The following is an 18,306-nucleotide window of genomic DNA, read 5'->3' as shown; positions in this document are numbered from 1 at the left end:
TCTCACTGTAAGTAAAGACAAACCATCCCAAGTGCACCCCAGCCTCTAGGTCTGGTACTGGGAACCTGTTGCAGGAAAGTCACTTCAACGTAAAAGCACTTTACTCATGGTGTCTCTCCTGGGCCTCCTCAATCCCAAATGTCTCGTGAAGTATTCCATCCAACCACTCCCACTCTGCATTTTGTCCCAGTAGACAATTGTAAACTAACTTCATCAGATTCCCTGACTTGGCCCTCTGGGGCTCATGTTGGATGGCATGCTGCATCACCAGGACTGAGGAAGGGCCTCAGCCCAAAACGACCTGTTTACTCTCTTCCAGAGATGCTGCTTGACCGGCCGAGCTGCTCCTGCATTTTGTGGGTGTTGCTTTGGATTTCTGGCACCTGCATACCTTCTAGCATTAAGGATCAGTGGTAAGTGTTCAGCTCCTGGCACGGTAGGTAAGGAAGCTAAATTTTAGTGATTCAAGAGATGAACATCCAGAATCAGAAAATGCTAGATAAAGTTTAATAATTGCTTAAAGTTTGAGTAAATCTGGAACAAAAACAAGCATCATAAACAATAACCTCAAGCTACCAGATTTTACAAGAAAATCTGACTACGCCTTGAGTGTCCATCAGGGAGGGTACTGTGTCATTCCAGCTCAGTCCAGCCAAATGTGACTCCAGACAGACTAATATCATTACTTCCTTAGTTGAGGGGCAACTATTGCCTGTATCACTTACTCTGAACACTAAAATAATTCATAATTTGTAGCTCATACTGTTTCACTTTATAAAAATACTCTTCTGTTACAGTAATCTATAATCAAAAATGCACGATGTTCCTAGTAGTTAACAAGGTTCCTTACATTATTCTCTCCAGGATCTAACGACAGAAAATGACAGCTTTATTTCACTCATTGCCAAAAATAAATTCTTGCTGCATGCTAATGAGCCATACAACAATTAACAGATTGTTCATTGCATAAGGTCTTTTAAAATTCAAAATTGAAAGTAGTTTAAAATTGTAACACTCAACATTTCACATTTTCTACAAGCATCTGTGTTATCTACCCACATTTTTTCACAAAACAACTGAGTTTTTTTAAATGAATCATTTGCATAATATCATGTTTGAATTCCCCAAAAATGAATTAACTAAAATTAAATAAATCCTGTCTTGATAAAATATTTATCCTGTTAATGAGCTGGATCTTTAGTTTGCCCAATAGATTTTACTTCCATATTGAAAAATGACAAACAAATCCAATGGTTTGTATTTATTTTAATTTAGAAATCAAGTCTGATACTTCAAGCCTGATGTTTAGCTATCTGTTTGCTTTTTTATTATTTGACAAGTGCCTCCCATGAAAGGTCTTTCAATGCCTTTAACAGGTGATCAAATCCCTTGGGTGACTTTGCAGAGTGCCATGAATTCACGGTATTTGAATGCTTTTGGAATTCTCAAACATATAAGACCAATTAAAATGAAACCAAAACCTTAGAACACTAAATATTATTATTTCTTCCAAAATGTGATCAACTAAAATCACTTGAAAACACTCATGTTTGAAATGAAAGTAGATTTCTTCTAAAGAGCACTGTGCTCCCTTTTCACTGTCCCTCCCTCACCTGTAGGCTCCTCCTTCTCATAACCCATCTTGTGGCACAACACTCTCTCTTCACCACCCTCCTGCATTATGGCATACTCATACTACAGCCCTATCCATAGTGCAGCAGATTCATCCTTTCATTCCCTGTATATTGTCAAAGTCAAGCTTACTGTCTTATGCACAGGTGCAATGAAAAACAGCTTGTATCTAAAGCCTGTCTAAAAGCTTCTTAAATGCCTGTGTTTTCTGCCTCTTCCAGAATTAATTTTAAATGCCAAATCAAAAGCAATTTTAAACAATGTCACTAATCTAATTCTTCATTGATAGCAGACACTCCCCATTCAAGTGAATGAGTGAGATGGTGGAGGCAATAGTAATAATCTTTCAAGAAACACTAGAATCTAGAATGGTTCTGAAAGACTAGAAAATTGAAAATGTCACTCCACTCTTCAAGAAGGGAGAGAGACAGAAGAAAGGAAACTATAGGCCAGTTTGTCTGACCTTAGTGTTTGGGAAGATGTTGGAATTGATTATTAAGGATGTGGTCTCAAGCTACTTGGAGACATGTGATAAAATGGGCCCCAGTCAGCATGCTTTTCTCAATGGAAGATCTTGCCGGATGAACCTGTTGGAATTCTTTGAAGAAAAAACAGGTAGGATAGACAAAGGAAAATTGGTTACTGTTGTATACTTGGATTTTCAGAAGACCTTTGACAGGGTGCTATAGATGAGACAAGCTGAGCCCATGGTATTACAGGAAAGATTCTAGCATGCATAAAGCAGTGGCTGATTAGCAGGAGACAAAGAGTAGGAATAAAGGGAGCCTTCTCTGGTTGGCTGCTGGTGCCTAGTAATCGTCCACGGGGGTCTGTGTTGGGACTGTTTCTTTTTACATTATATGTCAATGATTTGGAAATTGCAATTGATGGCTTTGTTGCAAAGTTTGCAGATGATGTGAAGATAAATGGAGGGGCAGGAAATTTTGAGAAATTAGAGAGGTTACAGAAGGATGTAGACAGATTAGGAGAATGGGCAAAGAAAAGGCAGATGGAATACAGTGTTGGGAAGTGTATGGTCATTCACTTTGGTAGAAGAAATGAAAGGGTTGACAACTTTCTAAATAGAGGGAAAATATTAAAAAAAAAGCTGAGATGCAAAGAGACTTGGGAGTCCCTGTGTGGGATTCCCTTAAGGTTAATTTGCAAATTGAGCCTGTGGTGAGGAAAACATATGCAATGTTTGCATTCATTTCAAGAGAATGAGAATATAAAGACAAGGTTGTAATGTTGAGACTTTATAAAGCACTAGTGAGGCCTTACCTGGAGTATTGTGAGCAGTTTTCGGCCCCTTATCTTAGAAAGGAGGTGTTATAAACTGGAGAGGGTTCAAAGGAGTTCATGAAAATTATTCCAGGATTGAATGGCTTTTCATGTGAAGAGCGTTTGATGGTTTTGTACCTGTATTCATTAGAATTCAGAAGAATAAGGGGAACCTCATTGAAACCTTTTGAATGGAAAAAGTCCTTGATAGAATGGATGTGGAGAGGATGCTTCCTATGATGGGAAGACCAGAGAATACAGCATCAGAATATAGGGGTGTCCTTTTAGAATGGAAGTGAGGAAAAAATTTCTTTAGCCAGAGAGTGGAGAATCTGTAGAATTCATTACCCCAGGAAGCTCTGAAGGCCAAGTCTTAATGTATATTTAAGGCAGAGATTGATAGATTCTTGATTGATCATAGCATGAAGGGATACGGGAGAAAGGCAGGAGATCAAGGTTGAAAGGAAAATTGGATCAGCTATGAAGAAATGGTTGAGCAAATTTGATGGACCAAATGGCCCAATCCTGCTCCTATATCTTATGGTCTTATGGTATTAGCTTTGATATATTTTATGCACCTCTTACTACTTTGATGTGCATTTTGGGAACCTTGAAATTTTTCATCACTTTAAATTAACAGCAGCAAAGTTTTATGATATGTTAATTTTAGTGCAAAAATTCCTTATTTTGGTCTTGGTGTTTCAGGACTTATAATGGGCAAATGAAGTGTTGAAAGTTCAAGTAACTCATGCATTTTAGTTCATGTTTATCTCCTAACTTCAGTAAAGTTCAGGGGAAAAATGACAGTAACATAAAACTACCACTAGAAAATGATCTACCCAATAATGTCCAGATCGACAGGTCTGGTACTTGCTGGAAGATGCTGGCAGTTGTCCAAGTAAATGCTGAGGGTCTCCCTATTTAAGCATATGATGGATTCAACCAGGAAGCTCACTTAAATTTCAACCTTTAATAGGCTGCGGTGTCTCAAGCAAGGAAGGAATATATTGCCCATCACCGTTGTACTGTGAGAGTGGCAGTAAGAAGGGAATATTGTGCTGTGGAAGAAGAGGTGAAGAACAGTGCATGCTGTTGGAAGGGTAGTGAGGAAGGAATGCCATGCTGAGAGAGGGATGGTGCTGTGATATACTTCTCTGAGATTCATGTAAATATCTGCTTGATGGTTGGCACGGTTTAGCTGTGTTGAAGGATCGGTTTCTACGCTGTGTGATTCTGTGTTGCAAGAGAACACCTTATTTCAGTGTTCAAAGCAATAAAGAATAGACCCAGATACATTCATAAATATAAGGTTTTTACTTACAAACGGGTCACTGAACAGCTCACCCCTCACAGCAATGCTCTGGCTCTTTGTTTATTATCCTGCACACACATTTATGCACAAAATATTAGATATATTAGAATTGAATTAAAACTGTAGAATCCTTGCAATCCCTGTGATCACTGTAAGTAGGTCAGAGGAAGAAAAGCATAAAAAAGAGATGCTTTTTATAAGACACTGAGCTGAAAAAATGAGTAATGTGTGTTTCTTAAATAAACCTCAATGGGAGACCAGCTACTTCCTCTTTGCTCTCCAATTGGGATTGAGTGTGAAACATCGAACAATAATTGAAAAGGTTTGTTTTCTATCACATTATCTGATAATTCCTGGATAATTGCCAGGAAAAAAATGAAAATTATGTCACAGACCAATGACATTATCATTCATTAATTTAATCTTTTATCTAGATTAATGTCCCCAACTAAAGCTTTGAATAATTAAAAATATAATTTAGCTTTGGACTCAGAAAATTAAGAATATGTACACTCAGAGGCCATTTTGTTAGATACCACTTGTATCTAATAAAGTGGCCACTGAGTGTATGTTCGTGGTGTCCTGCTGCTGTAGATCATCCATTTCAAGGTTCGACATGTTGTGCATTCACAGATGATCTTCTGCACACCACTGTTGTAATAACTGTTTATTTGAGTTATTGTCACCCTCCTGTCAGCTTGAACCAGTCTGGCCATTCTCCTGTGATTAACATTCTTCTCTCATTAAAAAAGCACCTTCACTCACAGAACCGCCACTCACTGGATTTTTTTTTCGTTTGTTGCACCATTCTCTGTAAACTCTAGGATCCGTTGTGCATGAAAATACCAGAAGTTTCTGCGATACTCAAACCACCCCATTAATTATTCCATGGTCAAAGTCACTTAGAATACGTTTTGTGCCCATTCTGATGTTTGGTCTGAGCTGCAACTGAACCTCTTGACCATAGCTGCATGCTTTTATGCATTGAGTTGCTGCCACGTGATTAGTTGATTAGATATTTGCATTAACAGCAGGTGTAAAGGATTGCCTAATGAAGTGGCCACTGAATGCAGTTGATAGACCTCACACTCATGGAGCATATAAATAGGCACTATTTTCCATTTCATACACCTCACTTCCTTAAAATTTATACTGTAGTTCAGCTTTGGTATCAACATTGAATAATAATGTTATTATTCTCTGGCAAACCTGAAACTGACCCTGCAATGGACCAGCAAATCGCTTCTGAAGGAACTTGCTGACATAAAAGCTTTATATCAGAAATGGGAGATAAAACTTGACAAAAGACTATCAAATAAAAATCTGGAGGAGCAGCCGAAGTTAGAATAATCAATAAAATTAATGCAACTTCTGCGAATCCTGAGAGATCCCCATCAGCAATTATAGCTCGACTATGTTACCAAGACATCAAGTATTCTAAATTCAGCAAAGATATACCATGGTATATTGCACACACTCATTTACTGAATCATTCACCAGAATAATATATGTATAAAGTGATTATCTTTTGCATCACAATCTGTGCCTAAGATGCAAAACTGGCTTCTAGACGCATGCAGGAAAATATTGCAATAATTATACAACCTAATGTTATTAAATTGTTCAAATAAAAGATTAAATTGTACAATTATTATTCCTAATGTAAATACATTGTAAATACTGATTTAGTTTGACCATCAATAAGTAGTAACTTCAATAAACAAACAAATAAAAATTATTTTACAAACAAAAACACTTAGAAATAATACTCTGACAGTTTCTGATTGAACTGAAATGTTGGAGGGTCTTATCAGCCATGAAAAGTCCCAAATAAGAGGCTCACTTGTAATTTTCCACCACTGGGGTACCCTGGGGTTTAATGGTATAGCACACTGAGTTCCTTCAATGTTTTGTAATGAGTATTTTGTGTTCATCATCTTTACTGTCAGAGCCTAAGCACCTTCAAATTTGGAAAATGACATACTAAGGGTAGAAACATTAAAACTAATACACTAAAGCAATTAACACCACAAATGAGTGATGTAGATTGTGAGATCAAACATAAAAGAAGAGCTTTTCACCATTCTTCTCATTTCTGATCCATCATTGGCCATAGGTTCGATGGAGTCTATTCCTGTGGTCTTCCGTGCACTCCCCTCCTAGTGATTAAGCCTCTGCTGAAACATGTAAGAAAGTTTGTCTTGCAAAAGAAAAGGAAAGTTTTCATTTTCCAGTACAATTCCTCAAAGAGTGTGCACAAAATAGTGATAAATATACACACAAAGTGCTGGTAGATCACAGCAGGCCAGGCAGCATCTATAGGAAGAAGTACAGTCAACGTTTCGGGCTGAGACCCTTCGTCAGGACTCTTCGTCAGCATTTTGTGTGTGTTGCTTGAATCTCCAGCATCTGCAGATTTTCTCATGTTAGGGATAAATATATGTGGTTTAGCAGATTTAAGGAAATGAGTTTCTTTTTTCTTGCTAATTCTACTAACCTTAACCTAGTGTTGTGAGATCATGAAATCATTTGGGATCAAGTCCTTGGAGCATCACCTTAGGGACTCACCTCACTTCTTGTCTCCTCCGATTGTTTTGTTTCAACCCTTACTTAGTTCCTTCCTGGAGGTTTAATCACACTTTTTTTTTACTGATGTATCATAAAAAGCATCCTATCTGGATACCATATGGTAAGTTCTCTGTGCCCATGACTCCAAGAATTGTTGACTTTTGTGAACATAGGTCAGCATATCATGGATACCAGCGTCCCCTCCATGGAATCTGTCTACAAACTTCAATAGCTTGGTAAAGCAGCCGGCACAATCAAAAATCTCACAGACAATGCTTGTTTTTTCTTCTTCCCTCTACAACCAAGCAGAAGATGCAAAAACCTGAAAACTCAATGTTAGCTTCTGTGCTGCTGTTAGAAGACTATAGACTGGTTCCCTAACATGATAAGATGGACCCTTGTCCTCACAATTTACCTCATTGTGACCTTGCGTACTTGTCTCCCTCCAATGCACTTTCTGTGTAACATAATACTTTATTCTGCACTCTGTTATTGTTTTAACTTGTAGCACCTCAGTGCACTGTTGTAATGAATTGTGAGAATGTATGTATGCATTACAAGATTTACACTGTACCTCAGTACATGTGACAATAATAAACCAATTTACCTACTATGCATAAAACACACTAGGATTTTGATATCAATTCTTTGAATGGCATACCAGCTGGCATGTCTGTTGCCATTTATGTTTTCCAGTGCTCCTCAAAAAACACAAGCCATCCGAGATTAGTTGGATTCACTGGTACCTTATCCATATTAATTACTGGGGTTTAGCTTCATTTACTAAATGGGATTTCTGACACTTAACATACAATAAGAGAGAACTGCTTCCCTAGGCACCTCCTAAACACACACCATTTTTAAGACCATGTGGTTTTATTGTTCTTTATGATTTTGTTTGAATGTTGTAAGCCTGTTTTCAAGAAAGAAAGGCAGCATGTTCTCTCCTCCCCACTGAGTTTTATGGATTAGAAGTACTTTTACAGTGTTCAGATGAGTAAAGTAAAACTCATTGTGATTGATGTAGTAGTTATGCAGGTCAAGAGAAATGAAATGTACTCCACTGTTGATAATTCATAATTCTGATAAACTCCATTTCTTTCCTTAGTATACAGAGATTACATGTTATTAACTTTTAATATGAAATCATATACTTTGGTGTCTTTATCAAAATAAAAGTTAGAAAGACTTCATGTTCTATTTTCCTGTAAAAATAATGATATTTCTATATCCTACATATCTATATTTCTTGGAGGAAATTGAATAACTGAAAAGGCAAGCTATCTTCTGGCTTAGCTTGATGAGTATAGCACGTTTACCAGTGAAATCAATAATTCTCTCTCTGATAATGTTTCCTGTTTTCTATTCATTTTCCATTTTTCACAATGTATTTCACAATTTAAAATCCTATCCATTATAATTTTTTTCAATTCTGCACAAAAAATAGTGTTTGTAACATTCAGTACTTTACTGAGGCGTAAGTGTAGTTGTGATACGAAGAAAATAAGTAGAATAGAATGAGTCGGATTGCATTGGAAAGGATGTAGAGAAGATTCACTAGGATATTGCTTGGGATGGAATGTTTCAGTTATAACAGACGATATTTAACAGTACAGTACAGTTATGGGTCCTTTGGTCTATGATGTCTCTACTGAGCAACATAGAAAAATAAACTAAACTCTTAGAAATATAGAAAATAGGTGCAGGAGTAGGCCATTCGGCCTTTCGAGCCTGCACCGCCATTCAGTATGATCATGGCTGATCATCCAACTCAGAACCCTGTACCAGCCTTCCCTCCATACCCCCTGATCCCTTTAGCCACAAGGGCCATATCTAACTCCCCCTTAAATATAGCCAATGAACTGGCCTCAACTGTTTCCTGCGGCAGAGAATTCCACAGATTCACCACTCTCTGTGTGAAGAAGTTTTTCCTAATGTTGGTCCTAAACGGCTTCCCCTTTATCCTCAAACTGTGACCCCTCGTTCTGGACTTCCCCAACATCGGGAACAACCTTCCTGCATCTAGCCTGTCCAATCCCTTTAGAATTTTATACGTTTCAATCAGATCCCCCTCAATCTTCTAAATTCCAACGAGTATAAGCCTAGTTCATCTAGTCTTTCATCATATGAAAGTCCTGCCATCCCAGGAATCAATCTGGTGAACCTTCTTTGTACTCCCTCTATGGCAAGGATGTCTTTACTCAGATTAGGGGACCAAAACTGCACACAATACTCCAGGTATGGTCTCACCAAGGCCTTGTACAACTGCAGTAGTACCTCCCTGCTCCTGTACTCGAATCCTCTTGCTATAAATGCCAGCATAGCATTTGCCTTTTTCACCGCTTGCTGTACCTGCATGCCCACTTTCAATGACTGGTGTATAATGACACCCAGGTCTCGTTGCACCTCCCCTTTTCCTAATCGGCCACCATTCAGATAATAATCTGTTATCCTGTTTTTGCCACCAAAGTGGATAACTTCCCATTTATTAAATTGCATCTGCCATGAATTTGCCCACTCATCTAACCTATCCAAGTCACCTTGCATCCTCTTAGCATCCTCCTCACAGCTAACACTGCTGCCCAGCTTTGTGTCATCTGCAAACTTGGAGATGCTGCATTTAATTCCCTCATCCAAGTCATTAATATATATTGTAAACAACTGGGGTCCCAGCACTGAGCCTTGCGGTACCCCACTAGTCACTGCCTGCCATTCTGAAAAGGTCCCGTTTATTCCCACTCTTTGCTTCCTGTCTGCCAATCAATTCTCTATCCACATCAATACCTTACCCCCAATACCGTGTGCTTTAAGTTTGCACACTAATCTCCTGTGTGGGACCTTGTCAAAGGCCTTTTGAAAATCCAAATATACCACATCCACTGGTTCTCCCCTATCCACTCTATTAGTAACATCCTCAAAAAATGCTATGACATTTGTCAGACATGATTTTCCTTTCACAAATCCATGCTGACTTTGTCCGATGATTTCACTGCTTTCCAAATGTGCTGTTATCACATCTTTGATAACTGACTCTAGCAGTTTCCCCACCACCGATGTTAGGCTAACCGGTCTATAATTCCCTGGTTTCTCTCCTTCTTTTTTAAAAAGTGGGGTTACAGTAGCCACTCTCCAATCCTCAAGAACTAGACAAGAATCTAAAGAGTTTTGAAAAATTATCACTAATGCATCCACTATTTCTTGGGCTACTTCCTTAAGCACTCTAGGATGCAGACCATCTGGCCCTGGGGATTTATCTGCCTTTAATCCCTTCAATTTACCTAACACCACTTCCCTACTAACATGTATTTCCCTCAGTTCCTCCATCTCACTGGACCTTCTGTCCCCTACTATTTCTGGAAGATTATTTATGTCCTCCTTAGTGAAGACAGAACCAAAGTAATTAGTCAATTGGTCTGCCATGTCCTTGCTCCCCATAATCAATTCACCTGTTGCTATCTGTAGGGGACCTACATTTGTCTTAACCAATCTTTTTCTTTTCACATATCTATAAAAGCTTTTACAGTCAGTTTTTATGTTTCCTGCCAGTTTTCTCTCATAATCTTTTTTCCCCTTCCTAATTAAGCCCTTTGTCCTCCTCTGCTGAACTCTGAATTTCTCCCAGTCCTCAGGTGAGCCACTTTTTCTGGCTAATTTGTATGCTTCTTCTTTGGAATTGATACTATCCCTAATTTCCCTTGTCAGCCACGGGTGCACTACCTTCCTTGATTTATTCTTTTGCCACACTGGGATGAACAATTGTTGTAGTTCATCCATGCGATCTTTAAATGCTTGCCATCGCATATCCACCGTCAACCCTTTAAGTGTCATTTGCCAGTCTATCTTAGCTAATTCACGTCTCATACCTTCAAAGTTACCCTTCTTTAAGTTCAGAACCTTTGTTTCTGAATTAACTATGTCACTCTCCATCTTAATGAAGAATTCCACCATATTATGGTCACTCTTACCCAAGGGGCCTCTCATGACAAGATTGCTAATTAACCCTTCCTCATTGCTCAATACCCAGTCTAGAATAGCCTGCTCTCTAGTCGGTTCCTCGACATGTTGGTTCAAAAAACCCTCCCGCATACATTCCAAGAAATCCTCTTCCTCAGCACCCTTACCAATTTGGTTCACCCAATCTACATGTAGATTGAAGTCACCCATTATAACTGCTGTTCCTTTATTGCACACATTTCTAATTTCCTGTTTAATACCATCCCCAACCTCACTACTACTGTTAGGTGGCCTGTACACAACTCCCACCAGCGTTTTCTGCCCCTTAGTGTTATGCAGTTCTACCCATATCGATCCCACATCCTCCCGGCTTATGTCCTTCCTTTCTATTGCGTTAATCTCCTCTCTAACCAGCAACGCCACTCCACCTCCTTTTCTTTCATGTCTATCCCTCCTGAATATTGAATATCCCTGAATGTTGAGCTCCCATCCTTAGTCACCCTGGAGCCATGTCTCTGTGATCCCAACTATATCGTATTCATTAATAACAATCTGCACTGTTAATTCATCCACCTTGTTACGAATGCTCCTTGCATTGACACACAAAGCTTTCAGGCGCGCTTTTACAACTCTCTTAGCCCTTATACAATTATGTTGAAAAGTGGCCCTTTTTGATGCTTGCCTTGGATTTGTCTTCTCCCTGCGCTTGTCACATATCCCTCAGTTCTCTGTATATTTGGCTAGTCACTCAAATAATCACATTGTCAAGTTCACTGATGGCACGACAGTGGTGGGGCTCATCACCAACAATGATGAGATTGCCTACAGAGGAGGTGGATGAGCTTGAGGTCTGGTGACAGGCAAATAATCCCTTCTGCAATGTCAACGGGACAAAGGGTATGATTATTGACTTCAGAAGGACTCACACCACACACACTCCTCATAACGTCAGTGGCATAGCAGTGGAAACTGAACAAGTTCAAACTCCTGGGGGTATACATCTTTCACAACCTCTCATGGTCCTAGAACACATCATACACAATCTGGAAAGCACAGTAATGTCTCTGCTTTCTGAGGAGTCTGAAGAGAACTGGAGGATGCACATCTATACTTATTTCATTCTACAGAGGCACAGTGGAGAGCATTGTAACAAGCTGCATCACTGCATGGTACAGAAAATGCACTGTATTGGACAGGAAAGCTCGACAATGAGTAAAACTGCCCAACACACCACCAGCTCCAGCCTACCTGCCATGAAAGATATATAAATATATATATATATATATATATATATATATATATACACATACATACACACACATACAGAAAGGTGCTGGAAAAATGCCAATACCATCATGAAAGATCCCACCCACCCTGTTCATGGAACGTCTGTCCCACTCCTATCAGGGTGGAGGCTACGTAGCGTCCATGTCAGGACCACCAAACTCTAAAAAAAAGTTTCTTTCTCCATGCAGGAAGGGTAATCAACACTTCCATCCATTAACCCAATGTTCCACAACCTCCCACCACTACTTTATCATTTCTTGTCCGTCACCTTATGTACAAACACTCCTGTGCCTAATGTCACTTTATGGACATGCAGCAATCTATTTTTTTATAAATTATCTTATGTATTTATATCTATTGTACTTTATTATTATTATTTTTTTAAATCTTATTGTGCTTTTTTGTATTGCATTGGAGGCAGGGTAACAATTATTTCTTTCTCCTTTACATATGTTTACTGAAAATGATATAAAACAATCTTGAATCATGAATCTTGAGTTCATGTGCCTATCTGAAAATGTCTTGAATGTCACTATTGAATGGGTTTCCACTACTACCCCTAGCAACATATTTCAGACACCAACCACTCTCTGTGTAAAATGCAATCTTGCCTCACACATCCCTTTTAAGCTTCTCTGCTTTCACCTTAAAGCTATGTCCTCTGGTAGTTGATATTTCTACCCTGACTGTCTACCCTCCACATCTCTCATAATATAAATTAGTTATGAGGAGATACTTGATAGACTGGGTTTGTTTTTCGCTGGGATGGAGGAGACTGAATGGGAGACATGACAGTCCGATACAAAATGATGAGGGGCAGAGGTAATAGGAAGCCAAAAATAAAAGCGTAGGTTCCAGGTGGGATGGAAAAGAACTTTTCCATCAGAGGATGGCTGTAATTTGTAGAACACAGTCCTGTTGAGGCAAATACTTCTGCAAAACATAAGAAATTTCTAGATGAACATTGAAAGACCAAAATATGGAAGGCCATTGATCAACTTCTAATATATAGAATTAGTAGAGTATGGATATAAAGGGTTGAAAGGCCTGTTTCTATGCTGTATTACAACATGACTAATACTGGATGGTACAGTATATTAGTTAAGAGAGAGAAAAGGGATAAATTAGGGTCACATCCTTACACCTCAGAATAGGTTAGAGTGAATGAGGTGTTTCTGTACCATCATAATATTTTGAACAAAATGCGTAAATGTGTTTTGAAAGCTGAGTGTTTGTCCCGATTACCATAATCATTGAAAAACAAAGTTGAGAATGGAATTTTTGGAAGCAGGAGGGATCAGCAAGGGAGAAGAAGGAGAGGGAGGCAAGGTGGTCTTGGACAAGCATTTGCATCAGCTTCTTTTCATAATTTAAACTGCTACTGTTATTACTGACACAAAGTATCAGTTCTCTGAATCTTGCACATAACTACACAGTTCAATGTCAGGAAAACAGTTTGTGAAATTAACATTACAACACTGGAAAAATACTGAGGTTGAAATTCTCTCACTGTGCAACACAATTGAACTTAACCTAAAACTAAATTAAAAGAGGCATTGGAGCATCTAGTGCATGCATGCAACAGATGGAAGAGACTTCTGTAAGACTACACTGCGTTGTCAGATTCAAATTCAGATTAATTTACTATGACATAAACCAGGGTGCCAGTGAGACGCCTTGTTCATGTGAAGCTCACAGAGCAAACAGTATACATGCTATATATAACAATAAATATAGTGAACGAGTGAAAATCAATGAAAAGATGTACTTCTGAGGGAAGGTACTTGCATTCAAATGATCTCTCTCATTTTTTTTTGCTGGTTTGGGCAATTTCAAATTGGGATGGCCTGCAGATCAGGAACACTGAGTTGAACTGAAATATGCCTTTTGACTTTGTGTTTTATATTCTCTGTTTTTTGCTCTTTGCTTCCATTTGCACAATTACTTTTGCATGAGGGGAGGGGTGTTTTATCTTTATTTTCTTTCAATGGGTTCCATGGCTCTTCTTTGTTTCATGGCTATCTGTGGGGAAGATGAATCTCAGGGTAGTATGCTAAATACATAATTTAATGATAAATATATTTTGAATCCTTTTGAATCCTCTGAACTTGTCCTGCCACACCCCCAGATCTCACACTGCCTCTTATCATACACTGGCTGTTGACCAGCAATGGCAACCCACCCTGTGCCTGACATCTTCACTTCGCCATTCCTCCCACCAATCCAATGGAGCAAATGATACACACTGCCCCACACACCATGACCTCTGCCCAGTTCAATTACCCCTCCAGCAATGCAATAATGCCCCAATTGAATAATCTTTACATTAATCAAATAATCTCCTTCAATCAAATATTCCCCCCGCAATAAAATTTCCATTCCAATGATGCCCTTAATCCAACAAGTTCCATCGTATTTAATGATGTTCCCCTCCCAAATTTAGTGATTCCCCTCCATCCAATAATCTCCCCATTCCTGTGATTCCCCACCAATCCAATGACAAAACAGGTAGATAAAATGTTTTACTCACAGTGAGTGTATGTGGCTGGTTCCAATGTGCACATTGTCTTGTGCTCTTTCTGTTTTACAAAGATTGTGCATTATTTACTTCTGACACTATTCTTCTTATTCTTGCAAAAACCTCTTATGAGCCCTGTTACATCTTTAATATGCTATTCTGAATGTACTTGAACATCAAATGCTTTTGGCTTGAAAACGATACTTTCCTGCATTCGGTGATAGGTACAGTAGGGTTAAAAGCAGCATAAAAATGAGAGTAAAAGTAACAGGAAATATTACAACTAGTGCAAGGAATGAAGCATGCAATCCTGATCCATTGTAAATGTGTAAGTGGCCTCTTCTTGGTAGCATGTTTGTTAGTCAGTAATAGAGATTTGGGACATTTTCTGGACATACAGATTTACATCTTATGATTCAACAAAATAAATAACTATTGGGTTCCAGCAAGATTTGTGAAAACCCATCTGGTTTATTGACTTACTTCAAGAAAGAAAGTCTACCAGACCTGTCTGGTCTGCCCTATATGTTACCGAACCCATGTGTTTTTTACTTAAGTGCCCTCTGAACTGGTAAAAAGAATTTTCCCCAGGTTTCATAGAAACATAGAAAACCTACTCCACAATACAGGCCCTTCAGCCCACAAAGTTGTGCTGAACATGTTCCTACTTTAGAAATCACTAGGGTTACCCACAACCCTCTACTTTTCGAAGCTCCATGTACCTATCCAACAGTCTCTTAAAAGACGCTATCGTATCCGCCTCCACCACTGTTGCCGGCTGCCTATTCCATGCACTCACCACTCTCTGCATAAAAAACTTACCCCTGACATCTACTCTGTACCTACTCCCCAGTACCTTAAACCTGTGTCCTCTTGTGGCAACCATTTCAGCCCTGAGGAAAAAGCCTCTGACTATCCAAACGATCAATGCCTCTCATCATCTTATACACCTCTATCAGGTCACCTCTCATCCTCCGTCGCTCCAAGGAGAAAAGGCCGAGTTCACTCAACCTGTTTTCATAAGGAATACTCCTCAATCCAGGCAACATCCTTGTAAATCTCCTCTGCACCCTTTCTATGGCTTCCACATCCTTCCTGTAGTGAGGCGGCCAGAACTGAGCACAGTACTCCAAGTGGGGTCTGACCAGGGTCCTATATAGCTGCAACATTACCTCTCGGCTCCTAAATTCAATTCGACGATTGATGAAGGCCAATACACCGTATGCCTTCTTAACCACAGAGTCAACCTGCGCAGCAGCTTTGAGTGGCCTATGGACTCGGACCCCAAGATTATTCTGATCCTCCACACTGCCAAGAGTCTTACCATTAATACTATATTCTGCCATCATATTTGACCTACCAAAATGAGCCACCTCACACTTTTCTGGGTTAAACTCCATCTGCCACTTCTCTGCCCAGTTCTGCATCCTATCAATGTCCCGCTGTAACCTCTGGTAGCCCTCCACACTATCCACAACACTTCCAACCTCTGTGTCATCAACAAACTTAGTAACCCATCCCTTGACTTCCTCATCCAGGTCACTTATAAAAATCACGAAGAATAATGGTCCAAGAACAGATCCCTGAGGTACTCCATTGGTGACCGACCTCCACGCAGAATATGACCTGTCTACCACCACTCTTTGCCTTCTGTGGGCAAGCCAGTTCTGAATACACAAGGCAATATCCCCTTGGATCCCATGTCTCCTTACTTTCTCAATAAGCCTTGCATGGGGTACCTTAACAAATGCCTTGCTGAAATCTATATACACTACATCTGCTCCTCTTCCTTCATCAATGAAGTCACATCCTCAAAAAATTCAATCAGAATTGTAAGGCACGACCTGCCCTTGACAAAGCCATGCTGACTATTCATAATCATATTATACCTCTCTAAATGTTCTTAAATCCTGCCTCTCAAGATCTTTTCCATCAACTTACCAACCACTGAAGTAAGACTCACTGGTCTATAATTTCCTGGGCTATCTCTGCTCCCTTTCTTGAATAATGGAACAACATCCGCAACACTCCAATCCTCCGGAACCGCTCGCATCCCCATTGATGATTCAAAGATCATCTCCAGAGGCTCAGCAATCTCCTCCCTCGCCTCCCACAGTAGGCTGGGGTACATTTCATCCGGTCTCGGTGACTTATCCAACTTGATGCTTTCCAAAAGCTCCAGCACATCCTCATTCTTAATATCTACATGTTCAAGCTTTTATCCACTATGGATAGTTATCCACTATCAGTTTCTGAAGAGATAATTAAAGATGGAGAAGAAATGCCAATGATCCTGAAAAATGAATAATTTGATAACTTTCAATTATTTTCTCAAGGACACTTAATCAATACATCTGCACCATTGAAACTTAAACAGCAACACCTATTCTGGCTCTACATTTTTGCATTGCTTTATCACTGAAGGCAGGAATCATTAGTGACTACTGATTACCCTGCCACTTCCTTGTAATACATTTATTGGGGACATCTGTGTGTTGTTGTTGGATTGCCCTCCCCATTTACTCAATCCCAAAATAAAAGGCATTGAAATTGAGAAATGGAGAAGGAGAAGATGGTGGCGTGACGCAGCTCGCAGCGGCCACTCTGGTGGTGGTGTCTGTTATTTGTCAAGCAGGGTGAGAACCAACAGGTTTGAATATTTGGAGCCCTTATTTATAGCTCCGATGATGAAGATCTTGGTTCCTTGGGGAAAAGTAACAAATATATATTAAATTTATTTTTATCCCATGGAGCATGTGCAAACCTTCCAATATTCAGGTGTTTTTTTTTTCTTTTTTTCCTTTCCTTTTAGGTAGGAGTATATATTGGGGGGGGGAGGGTTAAGGGGAGGGGGGAGGGTAGATATTATTTTCTCATGTATCACCTTGAAAACTCAATAAATGTTATATTAAAAAAAAGTAGGGTGAGAGCACGGAGGAACATCTGGTGAAACTTCTGAAATGCCTGCTTCGCTGCTGCTGCTACTGTGTGGTCCAGAATCTCTGGAAGAGAAGGCCCCGAGTCCTCGGCTTTGCTTGTTGCTCAGCGGCCGGGGCGGGGTCGAATGCTTTGCAGAGGATGGTACTCGGAGAGGCTGGTTGGAGGCTCGAAGTTTTCAGACGGATTCAGAATCCGCTGCAGTCGGGTACTTTCAATGGTGCTGCATCGGCAAGTTTGCGGTGCTTGGAGGTTCATGGCAGGGAGAGTTCCTCCCTTCTGCCGCCTGTGTGAGATGATGAGTCTATCAGGACTTTGAGACTTTTTTTTACCGTGCCCATGGTCTGCTCTTTATCAAATTATGGTATTGCTTTGCACTGTTTTAACTATATGTTATAATTATGTGGTTTTGTCAGTTTTAGTCTTGGTTTGACCTGTGCTTTCTTGTGATATCATTCTGGAGGAATGTTGTATCATTTTTTAATGCATGCATTTCTAAATGAAAATAAACGAGGACTGAGTGTCCTCATAATCTAATCTAATTACTGTGAGTCTCGGCTAGCACAACTAAGTAGGCAATCCCTAACAAGCTCACCTATATATTTCAAACTCTATTGCTATATTTACATGACTAAGGCTACATCACAAGTCATACTCTTACAAAACCATTACAAAGTTGGGAGTGCTAACTTCACTGCAGACTAATGTCAGAACAGAAACACAATGTGCCACCACAAACAAATCAGACTTTTATATCGACGATCCAAAATTGATTGGAAACTACTGATCTCTACCATTCATGTGCTAGAGAATGTCT

Source organism: Mobula birostris, chromosome 5 (assembly GCF_030028105.1).
Source record: "Mobula birostris isolate sMobBir1 chromosome 5, sMobBir1.hap1, whole genome shotgun sequence".
In the NCBI taxonomy this organism is placed as follows: domain Eukaryota; kingdom Metazoa; phylum Chordata; class Chondrichthyes; order Myliobatiformes; family Myliobatidae; genus Mobula; species Mobula birostris.
Note: the sequence above shows the minus strand (reverse complement) of the source record.